The sequence below is a fragment of the Rhinolophus sinicus genome, chromosome 6 (assembly GCF_057876585.1).
Source record: "Rhinolophus sinicus isolate RSI-liver-muscle chromosome 6, RSI-T2T, whole genome shotgun sequence".
Taxonomy (NCBI): domain Eukaryota; kingdom Metazoa; phylum Chordata; class Mammalia; order Chiroptera; family Rhinolophidae; genus Rhinolophus; species Rhinolophus sinicus.
Genome location: NC_142506.1, coordinates 30398288 through 30405551, shown reverse-complemented (window position 1 = coordinate 30405551; position 7264 = coordinate 30398288). Strand labels below are relative to the sequence as shown.

At 39.7% G+C, this 7264-nt stretch overlaps 1 pseudogene; it reads left to right on the top strand.

Annotated features, from left to right (window-relative positions):
* The first annotated feature begins 345 nt into the window (after nucleotides 1-345).
* LOC109437256 (histone H3.3A-like) lies at nucleotides 346-1022 on the top strand (annotated as a pseudogene).
* The last annotated feature ends 6242 nt before the right edge of the window (nucleotides 1023-7264 follow it).

The following is a 7264-nucleotide window of genomic DNA, read 5'->3' as shown; positions in this document are numbered from 1 at the left end:
CAGTTGTGATGTAGTTGTTCAGACCCATGCCATCAACCTCTAATCCCTTGAAAATTTCCCCAAACCTTTCTGGAATTTCCAAAGACAGCATTCTCTTTGTACTAAACTTTCAACTTCCTTCAGGACTATCATTCTAGATGAATAAAGCATGTCTTACTAAGTTGTATTGCTTTTTCCTTTTAATCACTAGTCGTATCTGAAAAGTATTCCTCATAACAAATGGATATTATTTCAACTACTTCTCATTGAAAATGCACATAGGCTGTTGCGCCAGCGCCACCTCTAGCTCGCCGAGCTCCAGCCGAAGGAGAAGGGGGGTAAGGTAAGTAAGGAGGACTCTATACCATGGCTCGTACAAAACAGATTGTCCGCAAATCTACCACTTGTAAAGCACCCAGGAAGCAACTGGCTACAAAAGCCGCTCGCAAGAGTGCGCCCTCTACTGGAGGGGTGAAGAAACCTTATCGTTACAGGTCTGGTACCGTGACACTCCGTGAAATTAGATGATATCAGAAGTCCCCTGAACTTCTGATTCGCAAACTTCCCTTCCAACGTCTGGTGCAAGAAATTGCTCAGGACTTCAAAACAGATCTGCGCTTCCAGAGTCAGCTATTGGTGCTTTGCAGGAGGCAAGTGAGGCCTCTCTGGTTGGCCTATTTGAAGATACCAACCTGTGTGCTGTCCATGCCAAACATGTAACAATTATGCCAAAAGACATCCAGCTAACACGCTGCATACGTAGAGAACGTGCTTAAGAATCCACTGTGATGGGAAACATTTCATTCTTAAAAAAAAAAAAAAAAAAAAAAAATCCTCTTCTTCCTGTTATTGGTAGTTCTGAATGTTAGTTATTTTTTTCCGTGGGGTCAAAAGGTACCTAAGTATATGATTGCAAGTGGAAAAATAGGGGACAGAAATCAGGTATTGGCAGTTTTTCCATTTTCATTTGTGTGTGAATTTTTAATATAAATGCGGGGACAAAGCATTAATGCAAGTAAAAAGTTTCAGTGAACAAGTTTCAGCAGTTCAATTCTATAACAATTATAAATAAACCTGTTAAATTTTTCTGGAAAAGAAAAAGAAAATGCATATAATTTCAACCAATCGAAAATTCAATTTCAACCAATTTCAACCAACCAACCTATAGCTAGGCTGGCTCTCACCACTGCTTAGAATTTTCTTTTTATAGTAACGTGATTTCTGAGTTTTGAACAACTGATTTAGAGACAAATCTTTGAATTTCAACTCATTTGTGAATTGGAAACTGCTCATTTTCAAGGTTTGACCATGAAATAGTAAAATTTGCTTTCACAGTATTAATTAAAATGTATTATTTAATAGCATACCACATATAACATAAATTTATGTATTAACTCGACAAATCTGTATTGCATCTAAAATTACTTGTATCACAAATATTTGTTTTGTTGCAATGCACACTTTTTAGTCCCTAGAAACACAGGGCAGAGGCACATAGTAGGGGATTATGAAAGACTTATTGGATTAAATGAAGATTTTAATACAATTGAATATGTAATCATTAATATCATTTTATGCTTGTACTTATTATTATATATTATGTTATGTTATTTTATAATTAATGTATAATAGACCAGCACTGTGTGTAGCTATTAATTACTTAATCTGTTTTACAACATTTAGAACTTACCCTTCTGCAGTCTGAAGCTTCACCTCAACCCTTTGGTCCGAGGCACAAACATTTCATGCTGGCCATGTGCAGACCACTGAGTCGCCTTGAAATGAAGCCCAAGATTTTTAAAGTTCAGATATCTAAATAGGTTTCTTCCACAGATAGTTTTTTTTCCCTATTGGTTTTGAAGCTCAAATAACTTTCAAAAGAATATGAAAGCCATAAGCACACATTCAGATGAGTCGATCATAAATTGCTATACACGGAATGCTGTTCAAGACTGAAATATTAAGGAAAGTCATTATTTCAGGAAAGAAAAAGTCAGCTTTAATTGTTGCTCGTTTACTGAATGAATGGATTTCCCAGAGAGACACAAAATAGTTTTCTGCAACTAGCACAGAAAGGGAAGGAAGAAGACAAGTTTCAACAGGCCAGTATGCAGATGATGGCAAACCCAAGACTCCTGTTCCTGATTAAAGGCTTTATGTGCTTGGAGACTATTTGAAGCTGTATTTGAAGAATAAAATGGTAACCAAAGTACTTTCAGTGGCAAAAAATAGTCAGACTTTATACCAAAATAGATTCCAGAATGATTAAAATTTGAATGTAAAATAAGGCAAATATGTAAAAGTTTAAGAAGAAAGTATACATACATGTTTATGAGTCTCTGGCTTAGTAAACATGATATGTTTACCAAGCTAAACATATCATCAAAGCCAAAAAGCATCAAGAATATGACTGACAGATTTGACCACATGAAAACCTGAAATCTTCCTGTTATGAACTGAATGTTCATGTCCCGCCACAAAAGTCATATGTTGAAGCCCTAACCCTACAGGTGATGGTATTTAACGATAGGGCCTTAGGGAGGTACTTAGGGTCAGATAAGGTCATGAGGGTGGCTATCATGATGGGATTAGTGGCCTTATAAGAACAGATACCAGAGAGTTTGTTCTCACTCTGCCATGTGAGGACACAGCAAGAAGATGCTATCTGTAAGCCTCAGGAAGAAAGCTCTCACCAGACACTGACCCTGCTGGCACCCCAATCTTGGACTTCTAACCTCCAGCACTGTGAGAAAATAAATTTTTGTTGTTTAAGGCATCCAGTCTATGGTATTTAGTTATGGCAGCCTGTGCTGACTAATATACAGCTTGAGGAAATTTTAAAAACCAGAAATGTGGAAAAAAAAAATATTTGTAACATATGTAATAGACAACATGTTTATAACTTCAAATTTAATTTTTTTTTTTTTAAATCAGCTAGAAAGACACAACTATCCTAATATTAGGTTGGTGCAAACATAATTGCAGTTTAAAAGGTTAAAAATAATTTCAAAAACTGCAATTACTTTTGCACCAATCTAATAGCAAAATGAGCAAAGGACATGGAGTGATAGTTTATGAAAGAACTGCAAATGGCCAATAAACAAAAGAAAATGTGCCCTATGTCATTACAGTGACAGGCAGCATAATGCCCACCCCCCGAAGATGTCATGTCCTAATCTCTAGAGCCTGTGAATATGTTACTTTCCATAGTAAAAGAGATATTGCAGAAGTAATTAAGTTAAGGATTTTGAGGTGGGGATATGATCCTGGCTCATCTGGGTGGACCCAAAGTAATTCCAAGGATCTTCATAAACAGAAGAGGGAGACAACGGGGTCAGAGTCAGAAAAGGAGATGCGAGGAATAGAAGCAGAGGTTGGAGTGATGTGCTTTGAAAGTGGAGGAAGTGGACACGAGTCAAGGACTGCAGGTGGCCTCTAGAAGCTGGAAAAGACCAGGAAACAGATTCTCCCTTTGAGCTTCTAGAAAGGACTGCAGCCCTGCTGGCACATTGATTTCAGCCCTGGGTGATCCATGTTGGACTTCTAACCTCCAGTCATGTAAGACAATACATTTATTTTATTTTCAGCTATCAAGTTGGTGGTAATTCATTACAGCAGCAATAGGAAACTAATATAATTACTAAATCAAAGAAATGTAAGTTAAAAGAAAAACATTTTTACCTTTAGATCAGTATAAATGAAAAGTGTTGATGTGGGGGATATAGACACATGCTTTCGGTAGGAATGTAAATTAGTATGCTCTTTCAGGGGAGGAGTCATTTGGCAGTATGTATTAGATCTTTAAACATACATACTCTTTGACTTAGCAATTTTATTTTTCTTTGACTATGTCTTAAAGCACAGGATTTCTAGCCACTTTTAGTGGTGGAAATCTCTTTTCACATCAAATAGAGCAGAGAAAAGAGAACCTGTGATTGCTGAAGCAGGGCTAGGGGCTGGAGCCCTGATGCTTCACTTTCCCCTCAGGCATTTCCAGGAGGTCCATGGAACACACTTTGAGAACCATTGTCCTGCGGAAATATCTGGACAAGCAAGTCAAAGACCCCAACACACAAGGATGTTTATCAACATTGTTTATAATTGCAAAAAATTAGAAACAACCTACATACCCCTCAAAAAAGTGACTGATTATGGTTTATTTATAAATAGCATATGATACTATGCACCTATTAAAAATGGTGATATAGATCTATATTGACATGGAAAGAGTTACGCAATTTATTGAGTGGGAAAACAGACTGTAAAATATCTTTGCATGGTAAGATTCATTTCTTAAAGACATACAGACATACATAGAAAAGACGCACACAGGGATATAGACTAAAACGCTGACAATGATCATCTCTGGGTGGTGGAATTAAGATGACTTTTACTTTCTCCTTCACAGCTTTATGTATTTTTAAAATGAATACATATTACTTTTATAATCAGAAAAAAGTCTGGTTATACCTTGAATAATAATAAGCAACGAATGAATGGCTGGAATGTGTGTAGGGGAAGGAGAGGGAGTGGATTGATATAGAAACAGATATTTTATGTGAAGAAGTTTGAACAAAGCCGTTAGTGTTGGATAGCTTCCATGTGCCCAGCCAACTCCAATTTCTCCCTTATCCTTTCTGCTCTGTGCCTGGCTGAGGAGGCTGACCCATCAATAACTCCCTTGCCTCTTGGTTTCCACTTGGATTTTCCAATGGAGATGCATTGGCAGAGATTAGAAAGTGAGAGCATGAGATCAGGGTATATTGCCCAAATTCCCTACCTGTGTCAATGTGAAGGGTGTTCTGCAGGCTGCAGACTACATCCTTCTAGCAAAGTCCACAGCTCTTGTCTGCTGTGCCCTGTCTATGCAGCAAGCCCTTCCGGGTCCCCTCCTCTACCCACTTCAGGTCTAGTAGTAGTAAAGTTTTCTGCTCTTGTTAGCTCTAAAGAAATCATACTTTCATCATTTTCTATATCTCAGTTGAATTTCTATTTTGTATCTCCATTCCACTGGGGAGGCAAAACTTAGGATCACTCGGTTTGGACTTATTCCCCTACCTACATTCCCTCAGGTTCACATCTAAGTAATGGGAAGCTTTCCTGGTGTCAAGGAACCAGTAGGTGGGATGTAATACAGGCAACTGACAGGACACGCGATGTCTTACCCTGTCCTCACTCAGCAATTCATGGGGTTTAATATTTCCTTCTACCTCCAATGGGCACACAGGAATATTTCTGCTATTCCTGTGTTATACTGGGGTGCAGGAAACTGGGAGGCTGCCTACGCCCCATCTGTCAGGTATACACAGCCACTTCTTCCCTAGGTCTTGCCACTTCCTTAGGGCTCCGCAAGGAGCACGACAGCCCCATTGCTGCTCCCACTTTGACCTTCCATACTGTATCTTGCAGTCTTCCCAGGTCTCAGCCTGTGGTATAGGGCATTGGTCTCTGGGACCCACCAATACTCACCCTGAAATGGTTCCCCTGCAGCTCTCTCCATTTCCCTAATTTAAATATATTTTCTAGCCTGTATTGTGAGGAAGCTTTCTCATTGGTTTGGTAGTTGCTCAATCTACAGAGGGTGCCCAAAAAATGTATACACATTTTAAGAGAGAAAAAAACTGTATCAAAATTGTAATACTCAGTATATACCAATAACAAAAGATGAATACAAGTCACATTTGACTTCCGCAATTACAAGAGGTGCTCAGAGTGGTTACCATCAGCCTCCAGACCCTTCTGATTATGGTGAGCATTGTTCGGTAGACTCCTGTGGCGAGCGTGTAAACTGTTCCGACACCACAGCAGAAGCAGCAGGACTTGCTGAGCGAGGCCTCCCGGACCTTCCCTTGTGCACGTCACACACAGTACCATGCGTCTCAAACTTATCATGAATGTGTGCAATTGTCAGGCATGTTGGAGGTTCTGGTGCATACTCACGCCTCCATTGTCGTTGGACTTCCACAACGTTCTCGAATTTCAAATACCACCTCAAAATGGTCTTGCGCTCCTTGAATGACAACCGTGCTTCCACCATTTTCTCTGACTGTCCTGCCTGTCACATGGTGACGCTACCATTCATTTGATTAACACCATTTTTGAGTGAACGACATACCACACATTGCTACCGTAATTCAAATCAACTTTGAAAAGCAACACATAGATAACATCGCTTAAAATGTGTATACAATTTTTTGGCACCCCCAGTATATATGTTCACCTGTGAGGCCAATTTGATAGTAATAATTGTGAAATTGGTGCAAAACCTAATCACATCAAAAAAGTTCAGCACCATGACCGATGAGTACATAGAGGCTGTTTAGAGAGTCATTGTATCTTAATTTTCTCTTTCACATACTAGATACAATTGTGTGCATTTAAAACTTTGAGGAGAAGAGTTGGCTTACAATACTGTTTATTAACGACAATATTGTACTCCTATAAGTGAAAAACATGTACATTCCTTTTCTATCAAAATAATTTAACCCAAAGCCTCCCAGTTTGGGCATGTACAAAAGTTTCACTAATTATAATAGAACTTTTTAAAAGTCACTTAATTGGAGAGGATCTGCTAGGCCTGCAGATATAATCTTCTGCCACTAGATGTCTCTGAGTCTTAAAGTAGCACAGTAATGAGGTTTTTGTCTATTTATAACACAGATCACAGGTCCCTGATACAGTTTCATAATCCTCTTATGTAATGCTGGGTCGTCAGCTACAGTTAATCATCAGTTGGGAAACAGGCAGGTGGCGATCCTAAGCGCTCCATGTCTCCAACACAGGGCTGGAAGTGGTGACAGAAGGGTCTGTTCCTGTGTGACCTCGCAGAACCCCACAACTCTGAAATCTGTCCGTGCATTACGCAGTGAAGGTATGGGCAGGGAAACTGGGCAGGGAAAACAAAGAGCTGTCTTGGCATGTGACCAGCTGGATATGGAGACAAAATCATCCTTTTTCTTACAGTTTGGAACCAGCAGAGGAGCTAGTGGGCTGAGTAATAGCTCAGCCCTGTGTTTCTCTCCTGGCTGCAGGCACAACGTAAAACGCTGACACCATCATAGCTGCCCCTTCTCCCCATCAGAGAACATTAATAACCAGCAAACGCCACAAAGTTCACCCCCAAACTCCTGAAGCACATCATCAGGATATGTCATCAGTGTTTTGTATGGTGTTTTTATGTCTGTGTCTGTCTGCCAGCAGGGACTCCCCGAAGGCACAGACCACTCTGGTTCATATTTGCAGCCTTTCCTACCCTGTGGCCAGTGCTTTCTACACAGTAGGTATA